The 22,087-nt window shown below is 43.9% G+C and overlaps 1 protein-coding gene across 1 annotated transcript in view; it reads left to right on the top strand.

Moving 5' to 3' along the window:
* The first annotated feature begins 2,015 nt into the window (after positions 1-2,015).
* epb41a (erythrocyte membrane protein band 4.1a) overlaps positions 2,016-22,087 on the top strand; it is a 122,773-nt gene continuing 102,701 nt past the window's right edge. Inside the window, exon 1 of the mRNA XM_041903771.2 lies at positions 2,016-2,085. The gene's annotated coding sequence lies outside the window, so the exon portion shown is untranslated. The remainder of the gene's footprint in view (positions 2,086-22,087) is intronic.

Raw genomic sequence — 22,087 nt, 5'->3', positions numbered from 1 at the left:
ACTTTTGCGTATAATGCCACCACTTATGAAACAACTGGATATCCTCCATTCTATTTGATGTATGGTCGAGTGCCCAGACTCCCAGTAGACATGGTCTTCAAACAAGTCTTGAGGGGATCCAGTCGTGGTGAATTATAAGACCTATGCAGAGAAACTGATGGCGAACCTCCATGTGGCTGCCGACATAGCTCAGCAGCATGCGAGGAAAGGACAGCAACATCAAGCTGATGGCTACAACAAGAGAGTTCGTGGAACCCACTTGAACGTTGGCGACCGAGTTTTGTTAGCTAATAAAGCAGAGAGAGGGAAGAGGAAGTTAGCGGATAAGTGGGAAGCCACTATGTATACCATCATAGACCGGAACCCTCAGACTCACGTTTACAAAGTCAGAGACGAAAGTGGGAAAACAAAAGTTGTTCATCGGAATTTGATGTTGGATGTGAGCTTCTTGCCCATGCCAGAACTAAGCGATGAGGAGATGAATGGAGCTGCCTCGGATGTGGCCAGTGAGTTTCAGCCTCCTTCTGTTGATGCTTTGAGTGGCCTAGCAGTAGACGCTTCTGAGGACCGTACATGTTCGTGGTTAAACGCATCCTCTGACTCTGAGTCTATTGGAGAAGCTGATGAGTCTGAGATGGAGAATGAGATGCCCCACTCTCTGTCCAGGAAGTCTGTTCAACTGACACCCACGAGAGCCCAGTCTAAAGAGGTCAGAGGCCAAGGGGAAAATGAATACTCACCTGTGAGAGACTTGTCGGATTCCAGTGACCCCCTGATTTGCACATGACTGACACTGACTCTGTTGCCCCAATTGATGTTCCTGACTTAGATGAGACAGGGTCTTCGGACGTCAATTCACCTGTTACACTGATTGATAGTCAGATACCCTCCCAGTACAAGGGTTTGAAAGTCAGGTTGTCAGAACACGTACTGGCAGGGTTGTTAAGGCAGTCGATCGCTTGATAGAGAACATGGTGCAAAAACCACTCACCAAGGGTTTTGTTACAGGAGTCAGAAGGTCACTGTCTTTCCGTTCTTTATTTTAGATACATTTTTGAGATTAAGATATTTTTCTTTATTACCAGTAGTATGACCTGAGTCATGAGATGTTCATAATGGAGGGAAAGTGTTCCAAGATTTCATATGATGTATAAGGCATCATATTCACTAGAAGGGCAGTAGCCTGATCAACTGCTGTTTTCTTTTAACTTACTTTGTAAGTAGCTTTATACGCTGTATATGGGAAATGGAGTCCCAGGGCTATCTTGGACCAAGTGGACAAGAGTTTTATTCTATATGTTTTTGGTTATTTTCCACCCTCGAAGTGTGAAGGATTTTGGTGAAATTAAAGAGGGGTGAATGTAACAGGTCAAAGAATTACAGATTTTTGCAACCGTTTATTTTCTATTTTTTATTTTATTCCTTGTATTTTTGAATGTGATTATACTGAGTCTGCATTGTATTCGGCTGGGAGAGGCGGATTCTGGTCGAGGGTAGAGTGTTGAACATTTTCTCTCTTTGATGTTGAACAGATTGAGAGAGTTGTACACAATAAAGTGCCTTCAAGTACGCCAGTGTCTTGTCTTCAGTGCACCGGAACACAACGCAGTAGTCGGCAAGAGACAGACCAAGCCGGCTACAATAGCACCTTCAGCACATGGCCAGTTCGGCGCATAAAATAAACAAGTGCTGATTTAGCTTACAAAACACTTTTGTGTAACAGATCTTACAAATCACTCCTACTCAGAATTTTTTTTTTTTTAACACCAGCCAGTGGTTGTTGACAGTTCGTTGCCCGTGCGTAACGTTATCTATACGGTCCCACCGTACCTGGTTGAGATCACGCGCTTTGCTCCAATCACGGTCTTCCAGAGGCGGGTGGAAGTCGCGCGCCCTACCGTAGTCTACAACCAGAACGAACCCCGTTTCGCGCTCCAGTCTCCACTCCGACGGTTTTCTGACAGAGGAACGCTGCTGTGTTGGTGAGAAAGGCTAAATGAAAAGAAGCCACTGCTGCACAAAAGGGTAAATTACACAGGCTTATAATAAGAAGGAATCGAAGACAACACGCTGTCATCCTCCCAGGTAAACCCATTTATTCGATAACGTTGTCAACGGCACGTTGCCTTTTTTCTAGAGCTTTCTGGAGCTGTCTCATTTGTGAATGTATGGACTACGTCTGGCCAACGTTAGTCAATTTTAGCGTGCAATTTGATGCTGTGGTGCAGTGGGTATAGAAACGAGCACAATTATTGACACGTTATCTCGGGGAACACATTTTAGCAGGCTAGGTTTTTATGTGGTGACTATTTCACTGTCCTTTTATGGATGTTGTTTTGTCATACGTCGGTGTCTGACACTGAGTCGGTCCTCTGTCTTTTACTCCTGTCACAGTTTGTTGTAGAATGTCAGTTACCGATGAGAGTAGGGCTATGGGCTAGGCAAGCCGAGGAGGTCGGTAGCCAGTTGGACTAACGGTAGGTAGTCAGGTGGACTAGTGCACTGGAGCTGAGTAAATAGGAGTGAAGAAGATTGCCGGTGGATTAGCCACGGCGAAGCCACGGCTGGCACGAGAGCGCGCGACTTTGGTTTGTCATGCTATGGTTTTGACAGCTGTCATCCTGTTCAGTGTGTGTAGGCCTACATTGTCATAATATGAGAATAATTATATTTCATATTATATTAGGATCTATAGCCTAGCGGTTAGAGCGTTGGGCCAGTATTCCAAAAGGTTGCTTGTTTGAATCCCCGAGCCGACAAGGTGAAAATTCTGTCGTTGTTCCCTTTAGCGAGTCACTCAACCATAATTGCTCCAGTTTTGCCGTTTCTAATGGCTGACCCTGGCCGTGACCCCACTCTCTGAGGGTGTCTCAGGGGGTGTTGAGATATGCAAAAAACACAGTTCCAATTCATACATGCGTATAAAACAAACTTGTAGGCTTACGTGTGAAATAGGACAAATATAAACACCCACCAACGTATTATTATCATATCTCATATTATGAGGGCCATGCGAAAATAAATAACCAACACAGAGATGTAGTGTTGCCTATGGTAACAAAGCGCTTTTGACTGAGGATGCTTCCAGTCGTGTACATGGAATCTATGATAGGCCTAGCTTTGGGCCACAACATCGGGAGTGTTTGTATTGGTTGGACTAACACAGACTCCCGATGTTGTGTCCCAAAGCTATGATAGACTTACTATGGACCAAAAGTATAGGCTATTACGCACCACTGGTTTTACGGTCCTATTATATATTGTATCCACACACTCATTGGTCTATTAATTTTGCTGGCTGCTGCATAGATACACTGGCTCAGCCGTGGTTCCCAGGCAGTCCGTTTCTGCGAACGCCAGCATCTCTCCCCGCCTCTCTCGCATCAGTTGGTAGCACTACCAGACTGTTTTCTGGTGATCCACTCGCGTAAATCCCTTGCGGCGGACACAGAAGGGAGAACGCCCTTTAGTGGCCCAGTGTAGGGTAGGCTGACAACGCTGAGAAATTACGACTCTCCTCCGCACCCCTTATCCTTGGTCAGCGTCTTCTCTCCTTAATTTGGCTGGCAGCGGTTCTAAGATCATCTGACAATTCGGGAGGTGGGTGTGGGAGCCTTTGTTGCAGTGGCGGCGGCCTCCCGCCCATTAGGGCGTTAGGGGCGGCGCCCCACTTGTGATTGGTCAACATAAAAAAGGTAAACAACTTGTGATTGGTCAACATAAAAAATTGTAAAATATTTTTGTACTAAAATTATATATTTTATATATATACAGTACCAGTAAAACGTTTGGACACACCTACTCATTCAAGGATTTTTCTTTATTTTTACTATTTTCTACATTGTAGAATAATAGTGAAGACATCAAAACTATGAAATAACACATATGGAATCATGTAGTAACCAAAAAAGTGTTAAACAAATCAAAATCTATCTTATATTTTGAGATTCTTCAAGTAGCCACCCTTTGCTCAACGTGATCAAGACAAAGGAGATGATTGTGGACTACAGGAAAAAAAGAGGCCTGAGCACGCCCCCATTCTCATCGACGGGGCTGTAGTGGAACAGGTTGAGAGCTTCAAGTTCCTTGGTGTCCACATCACCAATGAACTATCATGGTCCAAACACACCAAGACAGTCGTGAAGAGGGCACGACAAAGCCTATTCCCCCTCAGGAGACTGAAAAGATTTGGCATGGGTCCTCAGATCCTCAAAAAATTCTACAGCTGCACCATCGAGAGCATCTTGACTGGTTGCATCGCCGCCTGGTATGGCAACTGCTCGGCCTCCGACCGCAAAGCATTACAGAGGGTAGTGCGTACGGCCCAGTACATCACTGGGGCCAAGCTTCCTGCCATCCAGGACCTCTATACCAGGCGGTGTCAGAGGAAGGCCCTCAAAATTGTAAAAGACTCCGCCACCCTAGTCATAGACTGTTCTCTCTGCTACCACACGGCAAGCGGTACCGGAGTGCCAAGTCTAGGTCCAAAATACTTCTCAACAGCTTCTACCCCCAAGCCATAAGACTCCTGAACAGCTAATCATGGCTACCCGGACTATTTGCACTGCCCCCCCAACCCAACCCCCCACCTCATCTTTTTACGCTGCTGCTACTCTGTTAATTATTTATGCATAGTCACTTGAACTCTACCCACATGTACATACAGTGGGGAAAAAAAGTATTTAGTCAGCCACCAATTGTGCAAGTTCTCCCACTTAAGAAGATGAGAGAGGCCTGTAATTTTCATCATAGGTACACGTCAACTATGACAGACAAAATGAGAAAAAAAAATCCAGAAAATCACATTGTAGGGTTTTTTATGAATTTATTTGCAAATTATGGTGGAAAATAAGTATTTGGTCAATAACAAAAGTTTCTCAATACTTTGTTATATACCCTTTGTTGGCAATGACACAGGTCAAACGTTTTCTGTAAGTCTTCACAAGGTTTTCACACACTGTTGCTGGTATTTTGGCCCATTCCTCCATGCAGATCTCCTCTAGAGCAGTGATGTTTTGGGGCTGTCGCTGGGCAACACAGACTTTCAACTCCCTCCAAAGATTTTCTATAGGGTTGAGATCTGGAGACTGGCTAGGCCACTCCAGGACCTTGAAATGCTTCTTACGAAGCCTCTCCTTCTTTTCCCGGGCGGTGTGTTTGGGATCATTGTCATGCTGAAAGACCCAGCCACGTTTCATCTTCAATGCCCTTGCTGATGGAAGGAGGTTTTCACTCAAAATCTCACGATACATGGCCCCATTCATTCTTTCCTTTACACGGATCAGTCGTCCTGGTCCCTTTGCAGAAAAACAGCCCCAAAGCATGATGTTTCCACCCCCATGCTTCACAGTAGGTATGGTGTTCTTTGGATGCAACTCAGCATTCTTTGTCCTCCAAACACAACGAGTTGAGTTTTTACCAAAAAGTTCTATTTTGGTTTCATCTGACCGTATGACATTCTCCCAATCCTCTTCTGGATCATCCAAATGCACTCTAGCAAACTTCAGACGGGCCTGGACATGTACTGGCTTAAGCAGGGGGACACGTCTGGCACTGCAGGATTTGAGTCCCTGGCGGCGTAGTGTGTTACTGATGGTAGGCTTTGTTACTTTGGTCCCAGCTCTCTGCAGGTCATTCACTAGGTCCCCCCGTGTGGTTCTGGGATTTTTGCTCACCGTTCTTGTGATCATTTTGACCCCACGGGGTGAGATCTTGCGTGGAGCCCCAGATCGAGGGAGATTATCAGTGGTCTTGTATGTCTTCCATTTCCTAATAATTGCTCCCACAGTTGATTTCTTCAAACCAAGCTGCTTACCTATTGCAGATTCAGTCTTCCCAGCCTGGTGCAGGTCTACAATTTTGTTTCTGGTGTCCTTTGACAGCTCTTTGGTCTTGGCCATAGTGGAGTTTGGAGTGTGACTGTTTGAGGTTGTGGACAGGTGTCTTTTATACTGATAACAAGTTCAACCAGGTGCCATTAATAAAGGTAACGAGTGGAGGACAGAGGAGCCTCTTAAAGAAGAAGTTACAGGTCTGTGAGAGCCAGAAATCTTGCTTGTTTGTAGGTGACCAAATACTTATTTTCCACCACAATTTGCAAATAAATTCATAAAATATCCTAGAATGTGATTTTCTGGATTTTTTTTCTCAATATGTCTGTCATAGTTGACGTGTACCTATGATGAAAATTACAGGCCTCTCTCATCTTCTTAAGTGGGAGAACTTGCACAATTGGTGGCTGACTAAATACTTTTTTTCCCCACTGTATTACTTCAACTACCTCAACTAGCCGGTGCCCCCGCACATTGACTCTGCACCTGTACCCCCCTGTATATATAGCCTCCCTACTGTTATTTTATTTTACTTCTGCTCTTTTTTTCTCAACACGTTTTTGTTGTAGTTTTATTTTACTTTTTTATAAAAAAATAAATACACTGTTGTTTAAGGGCTGTAAGTAAGCATTTCACTGTAATGTCTGCACCTGTTGTATTCGGCGCATGTGGCCAATACAATTTGATTTGATTTGACAGTTTTGCACACTCTTGGCATTCTCTCAACCAGCTTCATGAGGAATGCTTTTCCAACAGTCTTGAAGGAGTTTCCACATATGCTGAGCACTTGTTCGCTGCTTTTCCTTCACTCTGCTGTCTAACTCTTCCCAAACCATCTCAATTTGGTTGAGGTCGGGGGATTGTTGAGGCCAGGTCATCTGATGCAGTACTCCATTACTCTCCTTCTTGGTCAAATAGCTCTTACACAGCCTGGAAGTGTGTTTTGGGTCATTGTCCTGTTAAAAAACAAATGGTAGTCCCACTAAGCGCAAACCAGATGGGATGGCGTATTGCTGCAGAATGCTGTGGTAGCTATGCTGGTTAAGTGTGCCTTGAATTCTAAATAAATCACTGACAGTTTCACCAGCAAAGCACCCCCACACCATCACACCTCCTCCTCCATGCTTCACGGTGGGAACCACACATGTGGAGATCATCCGTTCACCTACTCTGCATCTCACAAAGACACAGTGGTTGGAACCAAAAATCGCACATTTAAACTCATCAGACCAAAGGACAGATTTCCACCGGTCTAACGTCCATTGCTTGTGTTTCTTGGTCCAAGCAGGTCTCTTCTTCTTATTGGTGTCCTTTAGTTGTGGTTTCTTTGCATCAATTCGACCATGAAGGCCTGATTCACACAGTCTCCTCTGAACAGTTGATGTTGAGATGTGTCTGTTACTTGAACTCTTTGAAGCATTTATTTGGGCTGCAATCTGAGGTGTAGTTAACTCTAATGAACTTATCCTCTGCAGCAGAGGTAACTCTGGGTCTTCCTTTCCTGTGGCGGTCCTCATGAGAGCCAGTTTCATCATAGTGCTTGATGGTTTTTGCGACTGTACTCGAAGAAACTTTCAAAGTTCTTGAAATGTTCCGTATTGACTGACCTTCATGTCTTAAAGTAATGATGGACTGTCATTTCTCTTTGCTTATTTGAGCTGTTCTTGCCATAAAATGGACTTGGTCTTTTACCAAATAGTGCTATCTTCTGTATACCACCCCTACCTTGTCACAACACAACTGATTGTCTCAAACGCATTAAGAAGGAAAGAAATTCCACAAATTAACCTTTAACAAGGCACACCTGTTAATTGAAATGCATTCCAGGTGACTACCTCATGAAGCTGGTTGAGAGAATGCCAAGAGTGTGCAAAGCTGTCATCAAGGCAAAGGGTGGCTACTTTGAAGAATCTCAAATATAAAATATATTGTGATTCGTTTTAACACTTTTTTGGTTACTACATGATTCCATATGTGTTATTTCATAGTTTTGATGTCTTCACTATTATTCAACAATGTAGAACATAGTAAAAATGAAGAAAAACCCTGGAATGAGTAGGTGTGTCCAAACTTTTGACCGATACTGTTTATATTTTTTTAAAATAATTAATGGATTATGTTTTAAATGCTCATAAAAGTAGGTAAATGTGTACATTTTCCTGTTTTCAAAAATATATTGTTCAAAACAAGCTGTTCAGTTACATACTGCTCTGACTGCCAGCAGCAGCTCTGCCTCCATGGGCGCGTAGGCATTGCCAACATTGCTTGGATTGTTTTGCTATTTGGTATGAGGGGGAACTGCCCCAAAAAAATTTTGGGAATGAAATTGCTGGATTTCATAGCATAAATTATAACAGCACAAAGTAAATGCACCGTCCTGGGGCGCTCAAATGAGCGTCCGTTCAGTCAGAACTTCTGAGCGTCCGTTCAGTCAGGACTTCTGGGTCTGCTCTAGAATACCAACGAACACTACATTACCAAAAGTATGTGGACACCTGCTCAACGAACATCTCATTCCACAATCATGGGCATTAATATGGAGTTGGTCCCCCCCTTTGCTGCTATAACAGCCTCCACTCTTCTGGGAAGGCTTTCCACTAGATGTTGGAACATTGCTGCTGGGACTTGCTTCCATTCATACACAAGAGCATTAGTGAGGTCGGGCACTGATGTTGGGCGATTAGGCCTGGCTCGCGGTCGGCGTTCCAATTCATCCCAAAGGTGTTCGATGGGGTTGAGGTCAGGGCTCTGTGCAGGCCAGTCAAGTTCTTCCACACCGATCTTGACAAACTATGTCATGCTGAAACAGGAAAGGGCCTTCCCCAAACTGTTGCCACAAAGTTGGAAGCACAGAATCGTCTAGAATGTCATTGTATGCTGTAGCGTTAAGATTTCCCTTTCCTGGAACTAAGGGGCCTAGCCCGAACCATAAAAAACAGCCCCAGACCATTATTCCTCCTCCACCAAACTTTACAGTTGGCACTATGCATTGGGGCAGGTAGCGTTCTCCTGGCATCCGCCAAACACAGATTCGTCCGTCGGACTGCCAGATGGAGAAAGCGTGATTCATCACTCCAGAGAACACATTTCCACTGTTCCAGAGTCCAATGGCGGCGAGCTTTGCACCACTCCAGCCGACGCTTGGCATTGCGCATGGTGATCTTAGGCTTGTGTGCGGCTGCTCGGCCATGGAAACCCATTTAATGAAGCTCCCGTTGAACAGTTCTTGTGCTGACGTTGCTTCCAGAGGCAGTTTGAAACTCGGTAGTGAGTGTTGCAACCGAGGACAGACAATTTTTACGCGCTACGCACTTCAGCACTGGGTGGTCCCGTTCTGTGTGCTTGTGTGGCCTACCACTTTGCGGCTGAGCCGTTGTTGCTCCTAGACGTTTCCACTTCACAATAACAGCACTTACAATTGACCAGGGCAGCTCTAGCAGGGCAGAAATGTGACAAACTGACTTGTTGGAAAGGTGGCATCCTATGACGGTGCTACGTTGAAAGGCACTGAGCTCTTCAGTAAGGCCATTCTACTGCCAATGTTTGTCTCTGGCTGCGTGCTCGATTTTATACACCTGTCAGCAACGGGTGTGGCTGAAATAGCTGAATCCACTAATTTGAAGGGGTGTCCACATACAGTGCCTTCGGAAAGTATTCAGACCCCTTGACTTTTTCCACATTTTGTTACATTACAGCCTTATTCTAAAATAGATTAAATAAAAAAATCCTCAGCAATCTACACACAATACCCCATAATGAAAAAGCGAAAAATGGATGGGGAGCCTGGACTTGAACCCGATCGAACATCTCTGGAGAGATCTGAAAATAGCTGTGCAGCAACGCTCCCCATCCAACCTGACAGAGCTTGAGAGGATCTGCAGAGAACAATGGGAGAAACTCCCCAAATACAGGTGTGCCAAGCTTGTAGCGTCATATCCAAGAAGACTCGAGGCTGTAATCGCTGCCAAAGGTGCTTCAACAAAGCACTGAATAAAGGGTCTGAATACATATCTAAATGTGATATTTCCGTTTTTTATTTTCAATAAATTAGCAAAAATGTCTAAAAACCTGTTTTTGCTTTGTCATTATGGGGTATTGTGTGTAGATTGATGAGGAAAAAAACGATTTAATCAATTTTAGAGTAAGGCTGTAACCTACAAAATGTGGAAAAAGTCAAGGGGTCTGAATACTTTCCGAAGGTATGAGTCATAATACCCATAAAACCTAGCGGTCAAACAGGGAAATGGTTCCAATCGTTTTTCCACCATTCATTTTTCTCATAGGGGATTTTAGAAACCCTTGTAATAAGGGCTGTGTTTCGTGTAGGCTTACCCTGGCGTGACGTTTTGATCATTATAAGGAACTACAAATGCCATGATGGTCTGGACTAGACTGCCGAATTGAGGCAAAGGTAATAATCTCTGGATTAACTATCTAATGTTAGCTAAACGTAGTAATTAATAAATTGGCAACATTTCTTTTAAATGGACAATTCTGCGAACTGTCTTGTGTAAGTTTTAAATTGACACAATACCTGTTAGCAAAGGTGTCAGCTAGAGATGACGTGCAAGAGCTTACAGGGATTTGTAGTTTTGCATGAAATTTCGAATCTGAGTGTAAATAGAGCCGAATATATTGATAAAAGTCACCTTGTCCGAGAGAGATTTACATTTTTTTCAAAACGTCACGCCAGGGTAAGCCTACTGAGGGAGAGAGGGAGAGAGAGGGAGAGAGAGGGAGAGAGAGAGAGAGAGAGAGAGAGAGAGAGAGAGAGAGAGAGAGAGAGAGAGCCCTCTCCCCTTATTCTCACACCGTCACGGAAACATCACATACATCATGGCCTATTCTCCATTATTAACAGGACTTTTAGACGGTGACCCAAATGGCACCCTATTCCCAATAATATAGTGCACTACTTTTGACCTGAGCCCCATGGGTCTAAAGTAGTGCACTATATAGGGAATAAGGTGCCATTTTGTACACATCCTTAGTGAAATAAAGGGAACTAAGTGAGGAAGGAACTGCTGAGACGAGAGAAGAGACAGTAAGAAGATTTGCCCACTGACATGAAACATGAGCCACCTGTCCTTAACGTAATAGGAATTAGATTCCATTCCCGAGCACATTAAATATTGAACACTGGGCTCTGTGCACCGGATAAGAACAAGGTTGCATCTTAATTGCCACCCTATTCCCTAGATAGTCCGCTACTTTTGACCAGAGCCTATGGGGCCCTGTTCAAAAGTAGTGCACTATGTAGGGAATAGGGTGCTATTTGGGATGTAGTCCAAGTGAAAGTATTTATAGAGCAGTCGGAGCAGGCAGCTCTTTTCCTGCACCCTGATTAATCAGTATAAAGTTAGCTCCACTAATGAGTTAGGATTTCTGACTCATTCTGTGGTTCAGAGCAGGACTACCTCATTAAGTCCATGGATCTTGATTCTCTTCTTGTCGTCCCTGTAATCCCTCAGCAGGTATTTGGATAGATAATGACGGCTTCATCCCAAATGGCATCCTATTCCCTTTATAGGAACCAGGTGCCATTAGGAGACACTATTCAGCCAAATTTGAAGAGACCATTCGGCCTAATTTGAAGAGACCATTCGGCCTAATTTGAAGACACCATTCGGCCTAATTTGAAGAGACTATTCAGCCTAATTTGAAGAGACCATTCAGCCTAATTTGAAGAGACCATTCAGCCTAATTTGAAGACACCATTCAGCCTAATTTGAAGACACCATTCAGCCTAATTTGAAGACACCATTCAGCTTAATTTGAATACACCATTCAGCCTAATTTGAAGACACCATTCGGCCTAATTTGAAGACACCATTCGGCCTAATTTGAAGACACCATTCGGCCTAATTTGAAGACACCATTCGGCCTAATTTGAAGACACCATTCAGCCTAATTTGAAGACACCATTCGGCCTAATTTGAAGACACCATTCGGCCTAATTTGAAGACACCATTCGGCCTAATTTGAAGAGAACATTCGGCCTAATTTGAAGACACCATTCGGCCTAATTTGAAGAGACCATTCGGCCTAATTTGAAGACACCATTCGGCCTAATTTGAAGACACCATTCGGCCTAATTTGAAGACACCATTCGGCCTAATTTGAAGACACCATTCGGCCTAATTTGAAGAGACCATTCGGCCTAATTTGAAGACACCATTCGGCCTAATTTGAAGAGACCATTCGGCCTAATTTGAAGAGACCATTCAGCCTAATCTGAAGACACCATTCGGCCTTATCTGAAGACACCATTCAGCCTAATTTGAAGACACCATTCGGCCTAATTTGAAGACACCATTCAGCCTAATTTGAAGACAACATTCGGTTGGATTACAACAACGATGATGAAGGCAAAATTACATTTTAAAAAAAGAAGAGAGATTCTGCATGGCAGTTTGAGATCTTTGTTTCGTCTCCCTCGTGGTATTCCAGTAGGGAATACAGTTTAAAGAATTTATAGGGGAAGTATATTTGGCTAGCTTCAGCATGCTTTTAAGGATGATTCTTTAAGTCAGTATAGATGAATACACTGCACTCTTAAGGAGGATTCTTTAAGTCAGTATAGATGGATACACTGCACTCTTTTAAGGATGACTCTTTAGGTCAGTATAGATGGATACACTGCACTGTTGTTGTTGAACATGTTCCAGTAGATAGAGACGAGAGGTTTACAGTAAGTCATAATAATTAAACACATGAGATACTCCTGCTTGGCTGATCATTTGACTGGATTGTACTAGATTGTACATTATACTGTGCAACGTTATTGTAGCCTGGTCCCTGATCTGTTTGTGCTCTCATGTCAACTCCTTTTTTGGCATGGCAAGGAGTGGCACGATGGCACAAACAGCCTGGTACCCAGGCTAACATCATCGTATTGTAAGTGCAATATCCGAATATCTAGGCTACAGTGTATGAGTTAGAATTTGCTGAGCATGTATTTTTCTCTCCCTGTCTCACACCCCCCCCCCCTGGACCTATGTGCCCTGCACGGCACCCATGGCTGGCCACCTCCTCGGAAACTGTATCTCTGATATGTGGTGAGTATTTCCTTTTTACTATTTCTGAGAGGAAAGCTCAGCAGAAACTGCCGTTTTCGTGTTGTCAGGTCATGCTACGATGCACATAATGTGTGTGTGTTAGATCAGTGTGTGTGTGTCACGATCGTCTACGAGAGAGGACCAATGCGCAGCGTTGAAGGTGAACATAATATATATTTATTAACTGATCACACGATCAAAACAATAACCAACGATGCGTGACGTCTAAGGTTACAACACGAACAAACCTTAACGGAACAAGAAACCACAACACAAAGTGAAAAGACCGATAGTTAAATATGGCTCCCAATCAGAGACAACCAGCTGACACTCGTTGCCTCTGATTGGGAGTCACTCAGGCCCACATAGATATACAAACAGACTTACATACCCTGGCTCAACATAACATAGTCCCCAGAGCCAGGGCGTGACAGTGTGCGTTGTGTGTGTACGTGTGTGTACAGTGTGTGTGTGTCTTACTCAGCTATACAGTTTTGATATTGTTCCTACACTGAACAAAAATATAAACACAACATGTAAAGTCTTGGTCCCATGTTTCATGAGCTGAAATGAAATATCCCTGAAATGTTCCAGATGCACCAAAAGTGTATTTCTCTCATATTTTGTGCACACATTTGTTTACATCCCTGTTAGTGAGCATTTCTCCTTTGCCAAGATAATCCATCCACCTGACAGGTGTGGCATATCAAGAAGCTGATTAAACAGCATGATCATTACACAGGTGCACCTTGTGCTGGGGGACAATAAAAGGCCACTCTAAAATGTGCAGTTTAGTCACACAAACACAATGCCACAGATGTCTCAAGTTTTGAGGGAGCACGCAATTGGCATGCTGACTGCAGGAATATCCACCTTGAAGATGTTATTCTATGGCCTGCTGCTTCAGGAAGCAGTGTGAAAACAACAGGGGCGTAAAACAGCTCTGAAAACAAGAGGTAATGTACTGTACCAAACTGCTGAGGTGGGGCTTTCCCTAAAATCATCAGGGAGCTCTCTGAACATTTTAGCCTGGCTACCTCCCGTCACAGTCTAGCTCACTCACGGTGCCAGTAGTTGAGCCTAAGGTACTCAGTAGACCTACATTATGAGGATTTCAGCCACTGTTGTGTTGATTTCCACACTCAAATGTGTTGAGATCAAAAGTCATTCCTTGTAAGGAATCAGACAGCTTTAGAGTCACCTTTTGGTCTTTTCCATTTGAGACAAAGGCCTCACATTCCCCCAACAAAAGCTAGCACTCTGATGTGTGTGTCTTGTCTGTTTATTTCCAATGGCCCGAATCCAGGGCCGGACCACCACATCTGGGGCCCCGAGGCACCTTCCTCCAGGGTAGTCTCGAAAACCCGACCAACAGCAGAGACTAGGGTCTGGTTTCAATGACGGACTCTTTTGGCAACTTCGATAAAGGAAAAAATAAATTGTTCCGAGGTGGGTTCTCTTCAGATAGGTGATTTTATTTGGCCCCCCAAGTTTTCTGAGCAAAAACTAAAAACTGGACATAAAATACAATAAAAACACCAGCAAATCAAAGTGATTTTAATTTTGGAAATCTGCGGTCAATTTGTAGTCTACAAATTATGTTCCGGCCCCCTGACCGTCCGCTCAAGAAAGAAATCGGGCCGCGGCCCAAAGGCCTCCTGTAGCATGGCGCTTGCAACGCCAGGGTTGTGGGTTCGATTCCCATGGGGGGCCAGTATGAAAAATGTACGCACTCACTAACTGTAAGTCGCTCTGGATAAGAGCGTCTGCTAAAATGACTAAAATGTAAAAGGTAATGTAGTTGACGATCCCTGCTGTAGGCTACCAGTTAGGCTATCCATTGTCACATAATGAAAGGTGTGAAAACCCATAATAGGCTACTGTTTGTTTCCTTGGCTGAGTTGATGAGCTGATTTGGGCCATCAGATATATTTACATTTTAGTCATTTAGCAGACGCTCTTATCCAGAGCGACTTACAGTTAGTGAGTGCATACATAATTTTTTATTTATTTATTTTTTATACCAGCCCCCTGTGGGAATCGAACCCACAACCCTGGCGTTGCAAACGCCATGCTCTACCAACTGAGCTACATCCCTGCCGGCCATTCCCTCCCCTACCCTGGACGACGCTGGGCCAATTGTGCGCCGCCCCATGGGTCTCCCGGTCGCGGCCGGCTACGACAGAGCCTGGATTCGAACCAGGATCTCTAGTGGCACAGCTAGCGCTGCAATGCAGTGCCTTAGACCACTGCACCACTGAGTTGATTGACAGATGTAGGCCTGCTGTAGAACAATAAACCTTCCTCCAGTGTGGATGCTCTTCCTCGTTTTATAGTTAGGCTATGTATAATTTGTCAATATGGTTCTGGTCTTTGGTGTGGATTGAAAGCCTGTATTGTGTGGCTTTAGTATTTCATTTCGTAAAGCTGTCAAGATGTTTATGCATTTGAGCCCTATCCAAATACAATTTTTGTTGAGCTGAGACACTTTTCTTTGTGTAAATTATCAGACTATTTGTTTTACTTGTATAAAACATTTACATGAACGCGTGGGCCTTCTGTAGGGTCAGGCGGGTCACTACATTGCCCGGCACCGGGCGTGAACTCATGAGGCTCGGAGCCCAGAGCGCACTGCTTAGACCGCTACACTACGGCAGTTCACACTCTAGCACGCACTAAGAATACTATGAATACTGACGATACATACGCACGTCGTTTTTAATTATTTAGTTTTAAGCCTTCCCCAAACCAAAGCTCTAACCTTAACCACTCAGAATGAATACCTAAACTGTTTTTTTTAATTATTTTTTTATTTTGTCTGCATCACTTCCAATCCCCCATGTTTTTTTATATATATACTCCCCTTTTATTACTTTTCCAACCCCGCCATCCTTTCCCTACTTGGGGTAAACTAGTGAACTAGTGAACAACAAGTCGGAAGTTTACATACACCTTAGCAAAATACATTTAAAGTCAGTTTTTCACAATTCCTGACATTTAATTCTAGTAAAAATTCCCTGTTTTAGGTCAGTTAGGATCACCACGTTATTTTAAGAGTGTGAAATGTCAGAATAATAGTAGAGAGAATGATTTATTTCAGCTTTTATTTCTTTCATCACATTCCCAGTGGGTCAGAAGTTTACATACACTCAATTAGTATTTGGTAGCATTGCCTTTAAATTGTTTAACTTGGGGCAAACGTTTCGGGTAGACTTCCACAAGCTTCCCACAATAAGTTGGGTGAATTTTGGCCCATTCCTCCTGACAGAGCTGGTGTAACTGAGTCAGGTTTGTAGGCCTCCTTGCTCGCACACGCTTTTTCAGTTCTGCCCACAAATGTTCTATAGGATTAAGGTCAGGGCTTTGAGATGGCCACTCCAATACCTTGACTTTGTTGTCCTTAAGCCATTTTGCCACAATTTTGGAAGTATGCTTGGGGTCATTGTCCATTTGGAAGACCCATTTGCGACCAAGCTTTAACTTCCTGACTGATGTCTTGAGATGTTGCTTCAATATATCCACATATTTTTCCTTCCTCATGATGCCATCTATTTTGTGAAGTGCACCAGTCCCTCCTGCAGAAAAGCACCCCCACAGCATGATGCTGCCACCCCCGTGCTTCACGGTTGGGATGGTGTTCTTCGGCTTGCAAGCAACCCCCTTTTTCCTCCAAACATAACGATGGTCATTATGGCCAAACAGTTCTATTTTTGTTTCATCAGACCAGAGGACATTTCTCCAAAAAGTATGATCTTTGTCCCCATGTGCAGTTGCAAACCGTAGTCTGGCTTTTTTTATGGCGGTTTTGGAGCAGTGGCTTCTTCCTTGCTGAGCGGCCTTTCAAGTTATGTCAATATAGGACTCGTTTTACTGTGGATATAGACACTTTTGTACCTGTTTCCTCCAGCATCTTCACAAGGTCCTTTGCTGTTGTTCTGGGATTGATTTGCACTTTTCGCACCAAAGTACGTTAATCTCTGAACATACAAACACCGCTTCCAGCTGCGATTCTAAATATTTCTTCAGATATTGAAATCCTCCTGCTGTAGGATTATTTTTCTCCTGCGACGAAAGGAGTCAAATTAAGATCCGACATCTGTAGGAAGTGACGTAGTTCCTCTATGCCAAAAGAGTCCATCATTGAAACCAGACCTTAGTCACTGCCTAGGGTCGGGTTTTTGAGACCACCTCCTGTGGCCCCCACATGTATGTAGCCTGGTCCCAGATTTATTTGTGCTGTCTTGCCAACTTCTGTGGTCATTGTCATGTCAAACATGTATAGCAGTTGGTAAGACGGCAAAAACAGATCTGGGATCAGGCTAGCGACTCATGTCTGCTGGATAATATTACAATAACCGTATGGCTCAGTTGGTAGAGCATGGCGAGTCCCTGGGCCACCCATATGCAAAATGTATGCATCCATGACTGTAAGACGCTCTGGATAAAAGTGTCTGCTAAATGGCATACAGTACATTATTATATTATTATAACAGACAGACAGGCTGGGCCCAGACAGTCAGTAGCCTGGGGTTCACCGTCTCACTGCCTTCGCTCTCCTGTCTCCTGTCTCCTGTCTCCTGTCTCCTGTCTCCTGTCTCCTGTCTCTGTCTCCTGTCTCCTGTCTCTATCTCCTGTCTCCTGTCTCCTGTCTCCTGTCTCTATCTCCTGTCTCCTGTCTCCTGTCTCCTGTCTCCTATCTCCTGTCTCCTATCTCCTGTCTCCTGTCTCCTGTCTCCTGTCTCTATCTCCTGTCTCCTGTCTCCTGTCTCTATCTCCTGTCTCCTGTCTCCTGTCTCTGTCTCCTATCTCCTGTCTCCTGTCTCCTGTCTCCTATCTCCTGTCTCCTGTCTCCTGTCTCTATCTCCTGTCTCCTGTCTCTATCTCCTGTCTCCTGTCTCCTGTCTCCTATCTCCTGTCTCCTGTCTCCTGTCTCCTATCTCCTGTCTCCTGTCTCCTATCTCCTGTCTCCTGTCTCCTGTCTCCTGTTCAGAGCTGGAGCAGGACAGCAGCACATCAAGGCCCTCAGAGATGACGTGTCAGATGATGTGTAGATCACACAAGGAACATACTGTGTTCTTTTGACAGTTGGGACAACTGGAAATGTTGTAGCACACACAGCTGCAGAATGTGATTGGACTTTAGCAGAACATGTGCTATATTTAGGAGACGTCTTTTAAGACTGGAACTGAAGTTATCAGTGATGGTGATGGATCGTTGCCTTTAATGCCTTTAGAGAGACAGAGAGGGAATTTGAGCAAATGAATATGATTGAGATGAGGTTGTTGTATACAATATGAGGTTGTTGTATACAATATGAGGTTGTTGTATACAATATGAGGTTGTTGTATACAATATGAGGTTGTTGTATACAATATGAGGTTGTTGTTGTTGTTGTTGTTGTGTTGTTGTTAGTCAAGTGATATGTTTTTAAATGGACTACACTGCAGGATGTAGGTCAGGCTGAATTACATTAAATATTATTGAGCTATTCACTTGGTTAGGTCTGGAGCACAGACTAGTCACCGGACATATTGGTGCTTTCAGAAAGATTGAACTGAGATTGTTTGAAGTGTTGTGTAAAGGCTGACTCACAGTGTGACATTTCTATGGTCTACTGTATATACACTATTTAAAGCACATAGTTGTGGTGTGTACTGTCATACAGTCATTCTTTATGTGATAATGAACTGTCTGACCAGTAGTCAGACCAAGAGGGGGACAGTAGTCAGACCAGTAGTCAGACCAGGAGGAGGTTCAGTAGTCAGACCAGTAGTCAGACCAGGAGGAGATACAGTAGTCAGACCAGTAGTCAGACCAGTAGGAGATACAGTAGTCAGACCAGTAGTCAGACCAGGAGGAGGTTCAGTAGTTAGACCAGTAGTCAGACCAGGAGGAGATACAGTAGTCAGACCAGTAGTCAGACCAGTAGTCAGACCAGTAGTCAGACCAGGAGGAGATACAGTAGTCAGACCAGTAGTCAGACCAGGGGGAGATACAGTAGTCAGACCAGTAGTCAGACCAGTAGTCAGACCAGGAGGAGATACAGTAGTCAGACCAGTAGTCAGACCAGGGGGAGATACAGTAGTCAGACCAGTAGTCAGACCAGTAGTGTGGAGTCCTTGTAGGAAGTGGTGATGTACAGTAAGGGGGCGGAGCCTGTGAGTCATCGTTATCTTCTGTCTGTCACGTGACATCACACTGGGTCACCTGACATCACACCGGGTCACGTGACATCACACCGGGTCACGTGACATCACAGCAGCAGGGGACACCTATAGAAATATAACCTCGTCCAGGTGCTGTGGTATAGACAGAACACTGACTCTCAGCTCCATAAATGGTGCAAAAATAGCCCCAAATTCTCTCTCTCTCTTACATTCAAAAAGCTTGCAGGCACAGCTATACTTTACCTGCAAAATGACAATATGTTCTCAGTCAATTTACCTAGTAAAATAAGGTTGAAATGTCCATCCTTATACTGCCCATCCAGTACTGCATGGGAATATACAGTATGGTAAATGATTCACCAATAACACACAGACATGTAGCACAACATTGAGCCAGCAGGGAGCAGCAGAGAGCCAGCCAGGGAAAATGAACAGGTGGTCGCTGGCTCAACCATGGGATTAACGACATGGAGACAGGCAGAGAGATGTTTGAAAAAGATCATCCCAGGAGAGACGAGTAGCAGTGTTATAAAAACCCAAAACACTCCTCCATCAAATAAAAAACAGACAAGAGAACACATTTTTTGCTATTTTTAATTTTTTACTTATCTATTTTTTACTTAACCCTTTTTTTCATTTTCTTAAAAACTACACTGTTGGTTAAGGGCTTGTAAGGAAGCATTTCACTGTAAGGTCTACACCTGTTGTATTCGGCGCATGTGACAAATACAATTTGATTTGATTTGATTCATCTGATCTCCAGTTATCTATCTGGATTTTGGCTATCAGGTAGGATTAAATGCATAGAAATATAATGAATAGAACAGGAGTCCCCATTCAAGTCAATTATTTGTTTGTTCTGTTCATTCTATTTCTATGCATTTAATCCTATCCGATAGACAAAAAGTCCAGATAACTTTTGAAAAACTGGGCCCTGGGAACCTTTATAACCCCAAATCACCTTTTTTTGGGATTATGACACTGTTTTACACTTGCTATGACAGAGGAATGGTTTGGGGTGGGGGGGGGGCATGAAGATATGCTGGGTTATGTTCTCCGGCATATTTTTACTGATGAAATGAAGCACTATACCACAGACAGACACAGAGGAGGTAAAAGCAGAGCGCATTTAGGAACAACAAATGAAATCTTTCCAGCGTTATAGTTTATTTAGCGATGCATTCAGAGGAAAGACCTAAAATTTGGCAAAGACTCCAGCCACCCAAGTCATAGACTGTTCTCTCTGCTACCGCATGACAAGCGGTACCGGAGCACCAAGTCTGGAAACAACAGGATCCTGAACAGCTTCTACCCCCAAGCCATTAGACTGCTAAATAGTTAGTTAAATAGTTATCTGCATTTACCCTTTTTGCACGAACTCTTTTGACTCATCACATACGCTGCTGTTACTGTGTATTATCTATTCTGTTGCCTAGTCACTTTTCCACATTTTGTTACGTTAAAGTCTTATTCTAAAATGGATCCCCCCCAAAAATATCCTCATCAATCTACACACAATACCCCATAATGACAAGCGAAAAAAGTTTTTCGACATTTTTGCTAATTTCTTACAAATAAAAAACAGAAATATAACATTTACATAAGTATTGAGACTCTTTGCTATGAGACTCGAAATTGAGCTCAGGTGCATCCTGTTTCCATTGATCATCCTTGAGATGTTTCTACAACTTGATTGGAGTTCACCTGTGGTAAATTCAATTGATTGGACATGATTTGGAAAGGCACACACCTGTCTATATAAGGACCCACAGTTGACAGTGCATGTCAGAGCAAAAACCAAGCCATGAGGTCGAAGGAATTGACTGTAGAGCTCCAAGACAGGATCTGGCACAGATCTGGGGAAGGGTACCAAAACATTTCTGCAGCATTGAAGGTCCTCAAGAACACAGAGGCCGCCATCATTCTTAAATGGAAGAAGTTTGGAACCACCAAGACTCTTCCTAGAGCTGGCCGCCCGGCCAAACTGAGCAATCGGGGGAGAAGGGCCTTGGTCAGGGAGGTGACCAAGAACTCAATGGTCACTCTGACAGAGCTCCAGAGTTCCTCTGTGGAGATGGGAGAACCTTCCAGAAGGACAACCATCTCTGCAGCACTCCACCAATAAGGCCTTTATGGTAGAGTGGCCAGACGGAAGCCACTCCTCAGTAAAAGGCACATGACAGCCCGCTTGGAGTTTGCCAAAAGGCACCTAAAGATTCTCAGACCATGAGAAACAAGATTCTCTGGTCTGATGAAATCTGATGAAAGATTGAACTCTTTGGCCTGAATGCCAAGCGTCACGTCTGGGGAAACCTGGCACCATCCCTACGGTGAAGCATGGTAGTGGCAGCATCATGCTGTGGGGATGTTTTTCAGTGGCAGGGACTGGGAGACTAGTCAGGATCGAGGCAAAGATGAACAGAGCAAAGTACAGAGAGATCCTTGATGAAAACCTGCTCCAGAGCACTCAGGACCTCAGACTGGGGGGAAGGTTCACCTTCCAACAGAACAACAACCCTAAGCACACAGCCAAGACAACGCAGGAGTGGCTTCGGGACAATCTGAATATCCTTGAGTGGCCCAGCCAGAGCCCGGACTTGAACCCGATCGAACATCTCTGGAGAGACCTGAAAATAGCTGTGCAGCGACTCTCCCCATCCAACCTGACAGAGCTTGAGAGGATCTGCAGAGAAGAATGGGAGAAACTCCCCAAATACAGGTGTGCCAAGCTTGTAGCGTCATACCCACGAAGACTCGAGGCTGTAATCGCCGCCAAAGGTGCTTCAACAAAGTACTGAGTAAAGGGTCTGAATACTAAAGGGTCTGAATACTAAAGGGTCTGAATACTAAAGGGTCTGAATACTAAAGGGTCTGAATACTAAATGGTCTGAATACTAAAGCGTCTGAATACTAAAGGGTCTGAATACTAAAGGGTCTGAATACTAAAGGGTCTGAATACTTTATGTAAATGTGATAATAAAGTTGTACATTTTGAATACTTTTTTTTTTCTCTGCACCTGTTGTTTACGAA

Source organism: Coregonus clupeaformis, chromosome 17, assembly GCF_020615455.1.
Source record: "Coregonus clupeaformis isolate EN_2021a chromosome 17, ASM2061545v1, whole genome shotgun sequence".
Taxonomy (NCBI): domain Eukaryota; kingdom Metazoa; phylum Chordata; class Actinopteri; order Salmoniformes; family Salmonidae; genus Coregonus; species Coregonus clupeaformis.
Note: the sequence above shows the minus strand (reverse complement) of the source record. Positions and strands in the feature narration are given on the sequence as shown.